Raw genomic sequence first — 18,617 nt, 5'->3', positions numbered from 1 at the left:
GTTGTCATCACCCATAGGCCTCAAGGAACCAGGAGAAGAGGTAAGGGAACCCCGAGGAAGAGAGCCACGCAGAGTCAGCCCTTAACAGGAGCTGGGCTCCAGCCGCAGACAGAGCCAGTGCAAGGCCACCTCGTCAGGAAGGAGCCAGGAGGGTCAGTGCTCACACTCCTCCCTCCCTCCAGTCTCCTCCTGGGCTTCCCCATTGGTGCCTCCAAAGGGAGCTGGGGGGACACGAATCTGTTTGTGGCCGACACCCTGCAGGTCAGCAGCAGACAGCAGGTGGAGAAGGACAGAGAGGGGACATGAGACGACAGACTGATGACGTCTTAGACCAGGGGGTCATGAGCTGTGCGAAGTGAGGGACCCAAGTGCTGGGTCAGAGGAGGACACAGGTCCTTTCAACATAGTCTGGAGTTGATGGTGCACAGCCGCGGTTCCCATCTCGGCTGTGCATCAGAATCACGAGAGCAATGTGGAAAAAATGCAGATGTCCAGGCCCCAGCCCAGAGCAACTGAATCAGAGCCTGGCAGGGAGGGGCCCAGAAGGAAGAGTTTTCTACCGCCCTGTCTTCCTCCTTGTGTTGTCTTTCTAGGAGCCCCGTTCTGGGCGTAGCAACTTCATGTCTTTACATTATAGCTTGAGACTCAATGTCTTACTTCTCCACAAAATGTGCCTGTATCAGAGTCAAACATGGGAATCATCTGTCTATAATTCACAAGATGATTTCAGTCCCTGAAGTTTACATTCGTTGGACTCTTGTGAAAAGATTTCCAAGAACAGTCCCTTCTGGTTCCACGAGAAGTTGGAAAGGCCTTGACTTTAATCCAACATATTCAGTGTTATGTGACCCCACATATCATTCAGTTCTTGTTGGGACCTTCTCAAAACAGAGATGGTTCATATTTGTCCTGCAAGAAGGAATGGGGAATCATCTTAACCAAAAATGTCATGTCCCCACTCTGATTAAATTGGCAAAATAGTGGTGTTTCTTCAACTGTCCAAGGCTGCATTTAGATTTAGATGGAAATCACATTGTCTGTTTTTCTCATGAGCTTTTTCTCATGAGCTTACATGTTTTAAAAATGTTGCACTTCTATTTGGAAAGTTTGAATCCAAGCAAGTCATTAATTTTGTGACCATCTAATTTCTTGTCATCGCTGGAGCCGTTTTATGAGTGAAAAGGGGAGCTATCCATAGTACGTCAGGCACAAACCGAGCAGTCCCTGAGCTGTCCAGGCTGCGCTGGGGTGTGTGCTCACCCTCGCCGTCCGTGACCCAGAGCCAGGAGACAGGGGGCTGAGGGCCGGGGTGGGCTGGACCTTCATCACACACATGTCCAACCTGGCTTCGTTCTGGCCACGCCCAGGTCATGGGTTAAAGAGTCTGCTCTGGCTGCTGAGAGGAGGTCAATGGGAGGAAGCATGGTGACGTGGGTCCAGTAGGCAGGACGGTCACCAGCGTGACAGTCACCCAGGAGAGAGAGAGGGGAGGTTTGCCCTGGAGGGTGGAGGCAGAGATGGAGTGAAGAGAACAGCGGGAGTTTGAAGGAACAATCTCTAGAGCGCCTGATGCACTGGATGCAGAGGGTGAGGAACGAGGGCGGGTCAGGAGGGTCCCCAGGGGTCTGGGCTGAGCAAACGAGGGGGCGTGGGGCCATCGACTGACTAGGGCATTCTGGAGCTAAAGTGGGTCCCCCACGGCTGGACTCCCCAAGAGCGACCCCAAGTCTGTGGTTCATCATGCTCCTCTGAAACAGGACGCGTACTTGGGACAGGATCCGGCCATGGTAGACAGGAGCGTTCGAGAGGATAATTGGGAGCAGGTCGCCTGCACAAGTGACACATCAGCTCTGCCAGGCTGTCTGTACCTTGACGTCTGTGCCTGGGTGGATCTGGGCCAGAAACACCCCTGCCCCCTTTATCTTTCCCACACTTTTCCCCATCATCCTCTCAAGATCCTTGCTATTCTCTGTCCAGTCCCAGCGTGGACGTCACCTGGGAGCAGTGCAGGGATTCAGGCCCTCACAAGACGTGATGAATTAGAATCTGCTTTGTAACAAGATCTCCAAGCGATTCATATGCCCCTCAGAGTCCGTAAAGCACTGTAGATAACTCCTACTTACCCTTCTTTATGCAGCTCAGGGGCTACCTCCTCCAGGGAGCCCCCCTTGACCACACCTCACCCCCCAGCCTACTGCAGGGACAATTAGAGAGCTGGACACAGTGCCAGCAATGAGTGCATGCACCACCTTCATGAGCACTTCTAGTCGGTGAGTCTTTCTCTTCCACTGGCCGCACACTCTGCTGGAGTCAACTTAGCATTCGTCTTGGTGTCTTCACAAGTGGCATCGTTATCGGCTCAACTCAGGGAGTGAATGCGTGACCCTGGGGAATCCTCCCGCTGCCCTGGAGCCCCTCCTGGACCTGCCCTTGGAGTCCCTGTGGTGGGAGCTCCTGAGAGGTGAGACCGTCTGATCCCCAGGGCCTTCGGCGATGGTAGGAGCCACGTGGAAGTCCCAGTGGACACGCCTACTCCACGCTCCACTCCTTAGAAAACCAGACTTTTAGCTGGGCGGACTACACCTGCGCCCTGCTGACCCTTGTTCGGGTTCCCCTGCAGAGACTTTCCTAAGACTTACTTAATGTAGTGCAGACAGTACACAGGTTATCAGAGAAGTTCTGAGTCGTTCGTCATTCCTCTTTTCTGACCCCCCAACAGCCCAAACGCAGCCCCCATCTGTCCTCTTCCTCCATCTCCCTGACAGCCACCCCAGTGCTCCATGCAGATCCCTGTGAGACCCCTCATCAAAATCCTGCCTCCTACCCGCACGCCACATTCCACTCGCCACATAGGGAGATCGTGTAGCACACACACCACACCGTGTCCCCAGCCACCCACCCTCTCCCCTCCAGATCTACACCGTCCCCTGGTGTCACTACACTGCACTAGAGAGACCTCTGTGCAGTGGGCCCTGTTCACTGCCCCCCTCCCCCTCCCTGTCATCTTAGTCCCATTTCCCCTGCCCCAGAAGCCCACCTCTCAGGCCTCTCCACCTCCTTCCTGTTCTCTCTGCCTGGAACATTCTGCCCCTGACCTGCCAGGCTAACTCCTCTTACCTTTCATCTCAGCATGAACGTCACCTACTGGGTGTTACCCGTCATCCCGCCTTACCCCTCCCCGCATTGGAACTGTCTGTAGAGCACGTATTTCCATCCTTCGTCTCCTTTTCTTTATTACCTGACCTCGCCCCTCACCAGGATGTAAGCTCTGGGGTCCACAGTCCTCATCGGGCTGTGTTGTCCATCGCTGCTTCCCAGACACCTGGCACAGTGCCGAAGACCTTGCAAAAGCTCCACGTGTGCTATGCGAATGGATGTCGATGAAGGCAAAGAAACCCACACACTGTGGATCAGAATCAAGTGTGCTGGTCCTTCTCCAGATGCTTCTGGGCCCTTTCCCGGCCTGCTCTGTGCCCAGGGCTGACTCCCCTGCCTGCACTAGCCAGGCCTCTGGGGGGCTGCCTCATGGTCCAGCAGGGAATGGGAGGCCAGGAGGACAGCGGGTGGGGGCAGTTTTCCCTGTTCCCATGACAGCCCCTCCTGGGCCCAGAGGACACCACCTCCCGCTCCTCCCTCCAGCCCAGGGCTGGGAACAGCTTCCCTCTTGCTGGCACCTGGGAGCCCCCCATCCTTGGTCCGTCCCTTCTCCCCGTCTCAGCTCCAGAAACTGCTGCACCTCCGTCTCTTCGTCTGCACCATTTGGGTGCAGTGTTTCTAGTTGGAATTTTGTCAGATACGTCAGACGTCTCCTTTTCTGTGTATATATTTAGGATTCTTTTGTGTACATACCGGTGGATTTGCATGATCGTTTTCTTTAATCTATTTAAAATAAGTTTTCAAAATTGAATCTCTTAATTTTCCATTTTCCTTAAGTACTGAAATAACAAAGTGTTCTATATCTGCACTGTGCTTCGTGTGTGTGTGTGCATGTGGTTGCCACCAAGGGAAAACTTTTATCTTGACTGCATAAAATGGAGAAATCTTTCAACAACAAACACTATCTTAAACAATACAGCATACGTTAACAAAAAGCTACAAAACAAAATCAATGACTGCAAATTATCCTCTAAATTAATCTATGAATTTAGGAGTAAATACAAATATTATGAAGTATGGGTGGTGGTGTGTTGAAGTTTTTTTTCTCTTTTTTGCCCCCACTGGTTTTTAATACCAATCTAATTTATCCAGGCAAATATTAAGTTACTTTACAGATTTCTAATAGCAGCTCAGAGCACACAGAAATGGTCTTGATTGTTTTCTACCTCTCTATGTGCCACTTCAGTCTTCAGTGATAGCTTTAGTAATAGCGACCTGTGATTTTATCTGAACACAATCCTTATACCATCTTATTCTAGAGGGTCTGAGGACATAGAGAGCAATTATTGATAAGAATTGCATTAAATGAAACTTTATTTGAAGAAATATCGTACAAATTCGAGTGGTTTATCTACTTGAATCAGAATAATCAATTAAGTCATAGTAGCTAAACTAAAAAGACAAAAATCCAAATTTCTTTGCAAAGAGCGCACAGGTGCAGAGGCTCTGCCGCGGGTGGGGCCTGAGGCCCAGCTGCTGTGGAGGCTGAGTCACACCTGCAGGGGAGCCCCGGTCCCCGCGGCCTCGGGGCAGGACCCTCCTCCTTCCTGGGGGGGCCAGCTGGCCCAGGGGATCCCCCACACTTCCGGGCCTCTGGGGGCTGCGGGGGGAGCAGCTGGAGCCACAGGGCCTCCCGGGAGAGGCCCTTTGAACCTGGCCTCGTACACGGCCAGCCTCTGCCGGTTGTGCTTATTTTCTCTTCTGAGCTCCTTGAGCTTTCTCTCGGCCAGCACGGCCGCCCCCCAGCTTTCCTCCTCTCTTTTCTTCTGGAAGAGCTTCTCCTTGTGATGGTAGGAAGTGCATCTCGCCACTTCTTCGGCCACGTCTTCAGCCATCTTCTTGTAGAGGTCGCGAAGCTGACACGTGGAGTTCAGGTCTCTAGACACGCTGAGGAGTTGCTTGTCCAGCTCTGAGCAGAGCCTTTCCTCCGCGAACAGTTTTCTGTGAAGTTGCATGATGTGATCGTCCTGTAGATCAGGCAGAACTTGAAGTTTCTTCTTCAGCTGCTGAATCTCACTTTCAAGCTTGGAGTTTTCGTGCTGTAAAGAGGCTGCCTCAGTTTGGAGAGAGAGGATTTGTCCAAGAAGCTCTTCGTCCATTTGCTTTTCTTCCCACGATTGTCCGGCTCTTTCCGGATGTTCCTCTTCGGGACTTTGAAGGGGCACACCGAGGTCAGCATCATCACTGACGCCCTTCCGGTCAACCTCTGACCCGTGGACGGGGTGCTCGTCCTTTCCTGCTTCCCTCTTTTGCTGGACTTCACCATTCCTGTCATCCACTTGGTCGCCAAGGAGCTCAGGCAAAGCGATGGTCTGCAGCAGGTCTGCAACCACTGATAGGATTTGGCTGACTTTATCTTTCAGGATCTGCTGCATTCGTGTGTTCGACTGCTGCAACCTTTCCTTCTCCCTCTCCTTTTCCTGTGCTCTCTCCTCCCATCTCGACACATCTTGGCAGAGCACGAGTGGACTTGCTGGAGAATGAGTGTTTCCGTTCAAATCATTCGTTGTGGCCTTCTGGAGTTGTTCTCCATCCTTCTCTGATGCTTTTAAGATGGGTTTTGCATCAGTTGCTTGGGAAATTTTAAGAGGCTGGCTCTTTCGTGCCTTTTCCAGGAAGTCAACAGTGTCCTGAAGTGAGAACCTGCTCAGGTTTGTATTTATTGCTGACAAGCACAAGGTTTGTAACAGGAGAGGACTGGCCTCCCCCCCAGGCACCTCAAGGGCTTCAGCGTCTTGGCTCACGGGTCCAATATTCTCACCACGTTTTCCACCGACTTCATCGTGGGCAGAACACCTTTCATCTAGTGCTGTCCCACTTCTTAAAGTCTGTCCTCTCTTTACTATCAAAACCACCAGCACCGCCACCACAGTAGGTACCAGGATCTCCCAGGGAAACGCAGGGAGAGCTGGCACTTGTCTCAGGCTTTCAGAAATCACCAGCAGAGCACCCCACAGGTGCTCCAGGATCAGCTGGAAAGCGGATCCGACGGCAGGCAGCAGGCCCTCCATGGCTGGGGAGGGCTCTGCAGCTCTGCCTCCGAGTGCCAGTGTCCTGTGGGCCACAACTGACCGCTCAGAACCCTGAGGGTTGTTCTGTCTCAAAAGTAAACAGGTGCCCGGCAACCAGGCTGATCAGTTGGTTGGGGGAGGGGAGGCCAGCCCGGTTCTAGGAAACAGACCCCTAACTGAACTCTGAAAGTAGGAAGTGATCTCACTTCTCCAGGCACTGAGGGAGGTGGAAAGGGCTGATGGCAGCCTATTGCTCTAGGCCCACCTGGCCCTACAGCACATCTAGGGGGACAAGGCAGGGCCAGGCGATGTCCCTTTCTGTGCACGGGAGCAAGTCAGGGCAGAGTGGTGGGGCCCATCCCTGGGTGAGGCCCCTTCTCCTGTTTTAAAGTTTCCTTCTCTGCAGGGATGCCTGGGACTGCCCACAAGGCTCCCAGGGTCTTCCTCCTCTGAGGCTCCCTCTCTCCTTGTGTTTGGTCACTGGGGACAAGCAAGGGCCTAGGGCTGAAGGGTGTCCCTAAAGGTATTAAGTACGAGACCAGGATTCCAATCCTAACAAGTCAAGAGTCATCAATAGGGACTGGCAGTCTTAACATTTCATGGATTTGGGTGGAGCCAACATGTCCCTGTTCAATCCAGGTGTTCCTGTGTGGGAGTGAGTCTCTTGGGGTGACACAGTGACCTGGGCTCCTTCCCTCGTGTGGCCCTGCCATCTTCAGCACAGGCCTCCCAAGGTGGCCGTGGCGAGGGGCCTTCCACCACGTCATCTTCAGAAGTGGGCCTGTGGGGAGGGCGCGGGTCCTCTTCAGGCTCTCTTGCCACCCTTTATTTCAAGAACCCACATTGCTGTCCTCGAGTCTCTGGCAGGCCCAGGCTCAGACCTTCTAGTCCATCCCTGGGATTCTGCGATGAGTGGCTGTTCCCTAGTCTCTTTAGCCAAAGGGAGATGAGAGAATAGTCATCTGAGTCGTATTTGCGGGTGTTGAAGGGTGCCAGGGTTCAAGAGCCCCATGGGACACAAAGTGGGCTTGAGGCTAGTGGCTCCTCCCAGAGGAAGTCAGACTCCTTTCAGTGCAGCAGGAGCCAACTCTGCTAATGCAAGTAGTTGGTCATCATAAAAGAATCAAATGGGGGTCCAAAAAATGACAGTATTTTCCCACATACCAAGCCAGGTCTAAAGAGAGTGAAATGGGCTGACAACTGTCCTCATCAAGAGGTCCAGGATGTGGTATTGAGTCCCACAGAAGGGTTCGACACGTAGAGTGAACGCTAATGTAAACTAAGGACTTTAGGTAATAATAATGAATGCATCAATATTGGTTCATACATTGTAAGAAATGGACCACACCAATGCAAGATGGTGATAACAGGGAGAAAGAGGTGGGGGGATATGGGAACTCTCTGTACTCTCTGCTCAGTTGTTTTGTAAACCTAATACCACCCTAAAAGTAAAGAGTCTATTACGAATACAGTTTTCTTTGACTAGCTGTTAAAGTGAAAGGAAAAAAGATATGGCTCTGCCTGGGTTGTTGAAACCAGCTCATTGACGTGATCTTGTGACGATATTCTCATAACATCACCCTGTCACAAGTGCTCTTGTTGCATCTTCCGAAAGGTTTTGCGGAGAAGAATCTCCTCCTGTGTCGTCGGTTGGTATTGGGCTAGTGGTCACTGGTGTCCCCGCTGGCTTTTGTGCAGGTTTCTCTTGTTCAGTTGCTCCAGGAGGCGCAGGTTCCGAAGACGCCGTCCTTGATGCTGGAGCGGTGGGCGCAGGTGCAGAAGGCGGAGCCAAAGCAGGGACAGAGGTGGGGCTTGAGCCACAGTTGCTGCTGTGGGGGAGCCAACTGTGGCAGTGGTGGCAGGATTTGATCTCTGGGCTGTAGCTGGGGCTGGTGTCATCACCGCTGTGGGACTTGTCCCTATAACTATTGCAAACTTTTTCTCTTCATAATTCAAATCTTTGAGGGCAGTATCATCCTTAAGGGCTTTGTCTGCAAAAATTAATTTTTGCCCCAATACCTAAAATGCATCATTCGCCTTCAATGCTTTTACTACAAATCTGCAGCCAACATCAAAATTTCTAGTAACTTGAGCTAAGCTGCATTCTGACAGTGTGTTCGACCCACACAATGGAGTATTATTTAGTGCTAAAAAGAAATGAGCTACTAAATTCCGAAAAGACATGGAAGAACCAGATGAAAACTATGGACCATCTCTCCAGAAAGATGCCCTTGCACATTTGACACAGCCACTGCAGTCCATCAACAGGCCTGAAGTTATGAATGCTGATCGACAGTTTAGAGCAGTGCTTCTCAACCCCTTTCCACCACATGGCATCCGTAGAGATGGTGATATTTTTACAGCACAGTGGGACAAGTTAAGGCGGGTTTGGGGGCAACTGTACAGGGCTTAGTGAAAACGTTTCTTTTCTTTATATCATTATCATAACATAAATAAAATAAATATATTAAAAATGACGTGACATATTGATTTTTTATAAGCTTCCAAATAAGACCTTCTCAAAAATTAAAAAAAGACGCGGAGGAAATTTAACTGCATATTCCTAAGTGAGACAAGCTAATCCGAAAAGACTACACGTGTATGATTCCAACAATGGGGCATTCCGGAAAAGACAAACTATAGAGACAGTTTCCTCGTGGCTGTCAGCTGGGGGCCGCCCTGAGCTTCTAGAGGCCTCTCTCTGGTCCTTGCGCTCACTGCCTGCATCTCAGAGACGGGAAGGTCAGGACGACTCCTTCTCGTTCTGGAATCTCCCTGACTGTCCATCTGCTGCATCTCTCCTCTGCTTCCAGCCTGGGAAAGTTCTCTACTTCTAAGGGCTCACGTGAGTAGATGGGGTCCACCTAGATAATCTGGGGAAACCTCCTACAGTTCATAACCTTCATTACATCTGCAGTCTCTTTTGGCATGTATTACCACATATACACAGGTCTCAGGGATTAGGACACGGCCATCTGGAGGGCAGCGTGGAGGGCAGTATTCTGCCCCACACAAACAATCTGCATTAAATTAGCAACAAGGCATGTTGGTTGCATAGCCGAGCACAAGCCCCTATATCCTGGGAGGTTCTCGGTTGCCTGAAATATGATTCTTGAATGAAAAAAACAGGATTGGTCTCTCAATAAGGAAAACTGAATTATACAAAAACCTTAACAGAGTTAGTCAAAAGTAGGTAAACTTTATATAGATGATGTCTTCATTTTATTGTCCTACCAGAAAGCTTTAGTTTATAGAAATCACCAAGATACCCGTTTGTACTTTTTATATATCCACAGGTTACCTCTAAGTCAGTAGACCACTATAACCTATTCATTATCTTGGAAAGATGTTTTTGAAATGCTAAGTGAGTTTATCTTCTCAATCTAGTTTTGAAAAAAGTGCTGTATATGGTGCACAGAGTCAGGGAAATAGATAATGCTGGAGATAAGTCACTTGGAGGAAAGTTTATACAAAGAAGACTATTTACAAAGGTGTGAGTGTAGGAGAATTGCAATGCATAAGGTGTGGTGTGGAAGACAGAATAATGGCCCTCAAAGATGTCCACCTTTTAAAACCCAGAACCTCTGAGTATGTTACTTTACATGGACTTTGCAGGTGTGATTAAGGTGAGGCTCTTGGGATGTGGAGAGTTTCCTGGGGTATCCATGTGGCCCAAATGTAATGACAAGGGACCTCGTATGTGAAAGAGGGAGGCAGCAGGGACATAGAGGGAGGTGTGGGGCAGGAAGCAGAGATCAGAGAGGAGGGAAGGTGCTGGGTGGCTGGACTCGAAGATGCAGGAAGGGCCCACAAGTCAAGGAATGTACGTGGCATCCAGATGCTGGAAAGTCGAAAGGAGACTGACCCCAGAAGGAACCAGCCCTGCTGACACCGTGCATTTAGCCCAGTGAGTCTGATTTGGGACTTTTGTCCTCCAGAATTGTAAGATAGTAAATTGTGTTTTTTCAGGCCACCAAGGCTGTGGAAGTTTCTTACAGCAGCAATGAAAACCAATAGGCAATAATATGGGGTCATTACAGTCCGGTTGTCATCACCCATAGGCCTCAAGGAACCAGGAGAAGAGGTAAGGGAACCCCGAGGAAGAGAGCCACGCAGAGTCAGCCCTTGACAGGAGCTGGGCTCCAGCCGCAGACAGAGCCAGTGCAAGGCCACCTCGTCAGGAAGGAGCCAGGAGGGTCAGTGCTCACACTCCTCCCTCCCTCCAGTCTCCTCCTGGGCTTCCCCATTGGTGCCTCCAAAGGGAGCTGGGGGGACACGAATCTGTTTGTGGCCGACACCCTGCAGGTCAGCAGCAGACAGCAGGTGGAGAAGGACAGAGAGGGGACATGAGAGGACAGACTGATGACGTCTTAGACCAGGGGGTCATGAGCTGTGCGAAGTGAGGGACCCAAGTGCTGGGTCAGAGGAGGACACAGGTCCTTTCAACATAGTCTGGAGTTGATGGTGCACAGCCGCGGTTCCCATCTCGGCTGTGCATCAGAATCACGAGAGCAATGTGGAAAAAATGCAGATGTCCAGGCCCCAGCCCAGAGCAACTGAATCAGAGCCTGGCAGGGAGGGGCCCAGAAGGAAGAGTTTTCTACCGCCCTGTCTTCCTCCTTGTGTTGTCTTTCTAGGAGCCCCGTTCTGGGCGTAGCAACTTCATGTCTTTACATTATAGCTTGAGACTCAATGTCTTACTTCTCCACAAAATGTGCCTGTATCAGAGTCAAACATGGGAATCATCTGTCTATAATTCACAAGATGATTTCAGTCCCTGAAGTTTACATTCGTTGGACTCTTGTGAAAAGATTTCCAAGAACAGTCCCTTCTGGTTCCACGAGAAGTTGGAAAGGCCTTGACTTTAATCCAACATATTCAGTGTTATGTGACCCCACATATCATTCAGTTCTTGTTGGGACCTTCTCAAAACAGAGATGGTTCATATTTGTCCTGCAAGAAGGAATGGGGAATCATCTTAACCAAAAATGTCATGTCCCCACTCTGATTAAATTGGCAAAATAGTGGTGTTTCTTCAACTGTCCAAGGCTGCATTTAGATTTAGATGGAAATCACATTGTCTGTTTTTCTCATGAGCTTTTTCTCATGAGCTTACATGTTTTAAAAATGTTGCACTTCTATTTGGAAAGTTTGAATCCAAGCAAGTCATTAATTTTGTGACCATCTAATTTCTTGTCATCGCTGGAGCCGTTTTATGAGTGAAAAGGGGAGCTATCCATAGTACGTCAGGCACAAACCGAGCAGTCCCTGAGCTGTCCAGGCTGCGCTGGGGTGTGTGCTCACCCTCGCCGTCCGTGACCCAGAGCCAGGAGACAGGGGGCTGAGGGCCGGGGTGGGCTGGACCTTCATCACACACATGTCCAACCTGGCTTCGTTCTGGCCACGCCCAGGTCATGGGTTAAAGAGTCTGCTCTGGCTGCTGAGAGGAGGTCGATGGGAGGAAGCATGGTGACGTGGGTCCAGTAGGCAGGACGGTCACCAGCGTGACAGTCACCCAGGAGAGAGAGAGGGGAGGTTTGCCCTGGAGGGTGGAGGCAGAGATGGAGTGAAGAGAACAGCGGGAGTTTGAAGGAACAATCTCTAGAGCGCCTGATGCACTGGATGCAGAGGGTGAGGAACGAGGGCGGGTCAGGAGGGTCCCCAGGGGTCTGGGCTGAGCAAACGAGGGGGCGTGGGGCCATCGACTGACTAGGGCATTCTGGAGCTAAAGTGGGTCCCCCACGGCTGGACTCCCCAAGAGCGACCCCAAGTCTGTGGTTCATCATGCTCCTCTGAAACAGGACGCGTACTTGGGACAGGATCCGGCCATGGTAGACAGGAGCGTTCGAGAGGATAATTGGGAGCAGGTCGCCTGCACAAGTGACACATCAGCTCTGCCAGGCTGTCTGTACCTTGACGTCTGTGCCTGGGTGGATCTGGGCCAGAAACACCCCTGCCCCCTTTATCTTTCCCACACTTTTCCCCATCATCCTCTCAAGATCCTTGCTATTCTCTGTCCAGTCCCAGCGTGGACGTCACCTGGGAGCAGTGCAGGGATTCAGGCCCTCACAAGACGTGATGAATTAGAATCTGCTTTGTAACAAGATCTCCAAGCGATTCATATGCCCCTCAGAGTCCGTAAAGCACTGTAGATAACTCCTACTTACCCTTCTTTATGCAGCTCAGGGGCTACCTCCTCCAGGGAGCCCCCCTTGACCACACCTCACCCCCCAGCCTACTGCAGGGACAATTAGAGAGCTGGACACAGTGCCAGCAATGAGTGCATGCACCACCTTCATGAGCACTTCTAGTCGGTGAGTCTTTCTCTTCCACTGGCCGCACACTCTGCTGGAGTCAACTTAGCATTCGTCTTGGTGTCTTCACAAGTGGCATCGTTATCGGCTCAACTCAGGGAGTGAATGCGTGACCCTGGGGAATCCTCCCGCTGCCCTGGAGCCCCTCCTGGACCTGCCCTTGGAGTCCCTGTGGTGGGAGCTCCTGAGAGGTGAGACCGTCTGATCCCCAGGGCCTTCGGCGATGGTAGGAGCCACGTGGAAGTCCCAGTGGACACGCCTACTCCACGCTCCACTCCTTAGAAAACCAGACTTTTAGCTGGGCGGACTACACCTGCGCCCTGCTGACCCTTGTTCGGGTTCCCCTGCAGAGACTTTCCTAAGACTTACTTAATGTAGTGCAGACAGTACACAGGTTATCAGAGAAGTTCTGAGTCGTTCGTCATTCCTCTTTTCTGACCCCCCAACAGCCCAAACGCAGCCCCCATCTGTCCTCTTCCTCCATCTCCCTGACAGCCACCCCAGTGCTCCATGCAGATCCCTGTGAGACCCCTCATCAAAATCCTGCCTCCTACCCGCACGCCACATTCCACTCGCCACATAGGGAGATCGTGTAGCACACACACCACACCGTGTCCCCAGCCACCCACCCTCTCCCCTCCAGATCTACACCGTCCCTTGGTGTCACTACACTGCACTAGAGAGACCTCTGTGCAGTGGGCCCTGTTCACTGCCCCCTTCCCCCTCCCTGTCATCTTAGTCCCATTTCCCCTGCCCCAGAAGCCCACCTCTCAGGCCTCTCCACCTCCTTCCTGTTCTCTCTGCCTGGAACATTCTGCCCCTGACCTGCCAGGCTAACTCCTCTTACCTTTCATCTCAGCATGAACGTCACCTACTGGGTGTTACCCGTCATCCCGCCTTACCCCTCCCCGCATTGGAACTGTCTGTAGAGCACGTATTTCCATCCTTCGTCTCCTTTTCTTTATTACCTGACCTCGCCCCTCACCAGGATGTAAGCTCTGGGGTCCACAGTCCTCATCGGGCTGTGTTGTCCATCGCTGCTTCCCAGACACCTGGCACAGTGCCGAAGACCTTGCAAAAGCTCCACGTGTGCTATGCGAATGGATGTCGATGAAGGCAAAGAAACCCACACACTGTGGATCAGAATCAAGTGTGCTGGTCCTTCTCCAGATGCTTCTGGGCCCTTTCCCGGCCTGCTCTGTGCCCAGGGCTGACTCCCCTGCCTGCACTAGCCAGGCCTCTGGGGGGCTGCCTCATGGTCCAGCAGGGAATGGGAGGCCAGGAGGACAGCGGGTGGGGGCAGTTTTCCCTGTTCCCATGACAGCCCCTCCTGGGCCCAGAGGACACCACCTCCCGCTCCTCCCTCCAGCCCAGGGCTGGGAACAGCTTCCCTCTTGCTGGCACCTGGGAGCCCCCCATCCTTGGTCCGTCCCTTCTCCCCGTCTCAGCTCCAGAAACTGCTGCACCTCCGTCTCTTCGTCTGCACCATTTGGGTGCAGTGTTTCTAGTTGGAATTTTGTCAGATACGTCAGACGTCTCCTTTTCTGTGTATATATTTAGGATTCTTTTGTGTACATACCGGTGGATTTGCATGATCGTTTTCTTTAATCTATTTAAAATAAGTTTTCAAAATTGAATCTCTTAATTTTCCATTTTCCTTAAGTACTGAAATAACAAAGTGTTCCATATCTGCACTGTGCTTCGTGTGTGTGTGTGCATGTGGTTGCCACCAAGGGAAAACTTTTATCTTGACTGCATAAAATGGAGAAATCTTTCAACAACAAACACTATCTTAAACAATACAGCATACATTAACAAAAAGCTACAAAACAAAATCAATGACTGCAAATTATCCTCTAAATTAATCTATGAATTTAGGAGTAAATACAAATATTATGAAGTATGGGTGGTGGTGTGTTGAAGTTTTTTTTCTCTTTTTTGCCCCCACTGGTTTTTAATACCAATCTAATTTATCCAGGCAAATATTAAGTTACTTTACAGATTTCTAATAGCAGCTCAGAGCACACAGAAATGGTCTTGATTGTTTTCTACCTCTCTATGTGCCACTTCAGTCTTCAGTGATAGCTTTAGTAATAGCGACCTGTGATTTTATCTGAACACAATCCTTATACCATCTTATTCTAGAGGGTCTGAGGACATAGAGAGCAATTATTGATAAGAATTGCATTAAATGAAACTTTATTTGAAGAAATATCGTACAAATTCGAGTGGTTTATCTACTTGAATCAGAATAATCAATTAAGTCATAGTAGCTAAACTAAAAAGACAAAAATCCAAATTTCTTTGCAAAGAGCGCACAGGTGCAGAGGCTCTGCCGCGGGTGGGGCCTGAGGCCCAGCTGCTGTGGAGGCTGAGTCACACCTGCAGGGGAGCCCCGGTCCCCGCGGCCTCGGGGCAGGACCCTCCTCCTTCCTGGGGGGGCCAGCTGGCCCAGGGGATCCCCCACACTTCCGGGCCTCTGGGGGCTGCGGGGGGAGCAGCTGGAGCCACAGGGCCTCCCGGGAGAGGCCCTTTGAACCTGGCCTCGTACACGGCCAGCCTCTGCCGGTTGTGCTTATTTTCTCTTCTGAGCTCCTTGAGCTTTCTCTCGGCCAGCACGGCCGCCCCCCAGCTTTCCTCCTCTCTTTTCTTCTGGAAGAGCTTCTCCTTGTGATGGTAGGAAGTGCATCTCGCCACTTCTTCGGCCACGTCTTCAGCCATCTTCTTGTAGAGGTCGCGAAGCTGACACGTGGAGTTCAGGTCTCTAGACACGCTGAGGAGTTGCTTGTCCAGCTCTGAGCAGAGCCTTTCCTCCGCGAACAGTTTTCTGTGAAGTTGCATGATGTGATCGTCCTGTAGATCAGGCAGAACTTGAAGTTTCTTCTTCAGCTGCTGAATCTCACTTTCAAGCTTGGAGTTTTCGTGCTGTAAAGAGGCTGCCTCAGTTTGGAGAGAGAGGATTTGTCCAAGAAGCTCTTCGTCCATTTGCTTTTCTTCCCACGATTGTCCGGCTCTTTCCGGATGTTCCTCTTCGGGACTTTGAAGGGGCACACCGAGGTCAGCATCATCACTGACGCCCTTCCGGTCAACCTCTGACCCGTGGACGGGGTGCTCGTCCTTTCCTGCTTCCCTCTTTTGCTGGACTTCACCATTCCTGTCATCCACTTGGTCGCCAAGGAGCTCAGGCAAAGCGATGGTCTGCAGCAGGTCTGCAACCACTGATAGGATTTGGCTGACTTTATCTTTCAGGATCTGCTGCATTCGTGTGTTCGACTGCTGCAACCTTTCCTTCTCCCTCTCCTTTTCCTGTGCTCTCTCCTCCCATCTCGACACATCTTGGCAGAGCACGAGTGGACTTGCTGGAGAATGAGTGTTTCCGATCAAATCATTCGTTGTGGCCTTCTGGAGTTGTTCTCCATCCTTCTCTGATGCTTTTAAGATGGGTTTTGCATCAGTTGCTTGGGAAATTTTAAGAGGCTGGCTCTTTCGTGCCTTTTCCAGGAAGTCAACAGTGTCCTGAAGTGAGAACCTGCTCAGGTTTGTATTTATTGCTGACAAGCACAAGGTTTGTAACAGGAGAGGACTGGCCTCCCCCCCAGGCACCTCAAGGGCTTCAGCGTCTTGGCTCACGGGTCCAATATTCTCACCACGTTTTCCACCGACTTCATCGTGGGCAGAACACCTTTCATCTAGTGCCGTCCCACTTCTTAAAGTCTGTCCTCTCTTTACTATCAAAACCACCAGCACCGCCACCACAGTAGGTACCAGGATCTCCCAGGGAAACGCAGGGAGAGCTGGCACTTGTCTCAGGCTTTCAGAAATCACCAGCAGAGCACCCCACAGGTGCTCCAGGATCAGCTGGAAAGCGGATCCGACGGCAGGCAGCAGGCCCTCCATGGCTGGGGAGGGCTCTGCAGCTCTGCCTCCGAGTGCCAGTGTCCTGTGGGCCACAACTGACCGCTCAGAACCCTGAGGGTTGTTCTGTCTCAAAAGTAAACAGGTGCCCGGCAACCAGGCTGATCAGTTGGTTGGGGGAGGGGAGGCCAGCCCGGTTCTAGGAAACAGACCCCTAACTGAACTCTGAAAGTAGGAAGTGATCTCACTTCTCCAGGCACTGAGGGAGGTGGAAAGGGCTGATGGCAGCCTATTGCTCTAGGCCCACCTGGCCCTACAGCACATCTAGGGGGACAAGGCAGGGCCAGGCGATGTCCCTTTCTGTGCACGGGAGCAAGTCAGGGCAGAGTGGTGGGGCCCATCCCTGGGTGAGGCCCCTTCTCCTGTTTTAAAGTTTCCTTCTCTGCAGGGATGCCTGGGACTGCCCACAAGGCTCCCAGGGTCTTCCTCCTCTGAGGCTCCCTCTCTCCTTGTGTTTGGTCACTGGGGACAAGCAAGGGCCTAGGGCTGAAGGGTGTCCCTAAAGGTATTAAGTACGAGACCAGGATTCCAATCCTAACAAGTCAAGAGTCATCAATAGGGACTGGCAGTCTTAACATTTCATGGATTTGGGTGGAGCCAACATGTCCCTGTTCAATCCAGGTGTTCCTGTGTGGGAGTGAGTCTCTTGGGGTGACACAGTGACCTGGGCTCCTTCCCTCGTGTGGCCCTGCCATCTTCAGCACAGGCCTCCCAAGGTGGCCGTGGCGAGGGGCCTTCCACCACGTCATCTTCAGAAGTGGGCCTGTGGGGAGGGCGCGGGTCCTCTTCAAGCTCTCTTGCCGCCCTTTATTTCAAGAACCCACATTGCTGTCCTCGAGTCTCTGGCAGGCCCAGGCTCAGACCTTCTAGTCCATCCCTGGGATTCTGCGATGAGTGGCTGTTCCCTAGTCTCTTTAGCCAAAGGGAGATGAGAGAATAGTCATCTGAGTCGTATTTGCGGGTGTTGAAGGGTGCCAGGGTTCAAGAGCCCCATGGGACACAAAGTGGGCTTGAGGCTAGTGGCTCCTCCCAGAGGAAGTCAGACTCCTTTCAGTGCAGCAGGAGCCAACTCTGCTAATGCAAGTAGTTGGTCATCATAAAAGAATCAAATGGGGGTCCAAAAAATGACAGTATTTTCCCACATACCAAGCCAGGTCTAAAGAGAGTGAAATGGGCTGACAACTGTCCTCATCAAGAGGTCCAGGATGTGGTATTGAGTCCCACAGAAGGGTTCGACACGTAGAGTGAACGCTAATGTAAACTAAGGACTTTAGGTAATAATAATGAATGCATCAATATTGGTTCATACATTGTAAGAAATGGACCACACCAATGCAAGATGGTGATAACAGGGAGAAAGAGGTGGGGGGATATGGGAACTCTCTGTACTCTCTGCTCAGTTGTTTTGTAAACCTAATACCACCCTAAAAGTAAAGAGTCTATTACGAATACAGTTTTCTTTGACTAGCTGTTAAAGTGAAAGGAAAAAAGATATGGCTCTGCCTGGGTTGTTGAAACCAGCTCATTGACGTGATCTTGTGACGATATTCTCATAACATCACCCTGTCACAAGTGCTCTTGTTGCATCTTCCGAAAGGTTTTGCGGAGAAGAATCTCCTCCTGTGTCGTCGGTTGGTATTGGGCTAGTGGTCACTGGTGTCCCCGCTGGCTTTTGTGCAGGTTTCTCTTGTTCAGTTGCTCCAGGAGGCGCAGGTTCCGAAGACGCCGTCCTTGATGCTGGAGCGGTGGGCGCAGGTGCAGAAGGCGGAGCCAAAGCAGGGACAGAGGTGGGGCTTGAGCCACAGTTGCTGCTGTGGGGGAGCCAACTGTGGCAGTGGTGGCAGGATTTGATCTCTGGGCTGTAGCTGGGGCTGGTGTCATCACCGCTGTGGGACTTGTCCCTATAACTATTGCAAACTTTTTCTCTTCATAATTCAAATCTTTGAGGGCAGTATCATCCTTAAGGGCTTTGTCTGCAAAAATTAATTTTTGCCCCAATACCTAAAATGCATCATTCGCCTTCAATGCTTTTACTACAAATCTGCAGCCAACATCAAAATTTCTAGTAACTTGAGCTAAGCTGCATTCTGACAGTGTGTTCGACCCACACAATGGAGTATTATTTAGTGCTAAAAAGAAATGAGCTACTAAATTCCGAAAAGACATGGAAGAACCAGATGAAAACTATGGACCATCTCTCCAGAAAGATGCCCTTGCACAT

The sequence above is a fragment of the Diceros bicornis genome, chromosome 27, assembly GCF_020826845.1.
Source record: "Diceros bicornis minor isolate mBicDic1 chromosome 27, mDicBic1.mat.cur, whole genome shotgun sequence".
NCBI lineage: Eukaryota > Metazoa > Chordata > Mammalia > Perissodactyla > Rhinocerotidae > Diceros > Diceros bicornis.
The sequence above is the reverse complement of the archived record's forward strand: the minus strand, read 5'-3'. Positions refer to the sequence as shown.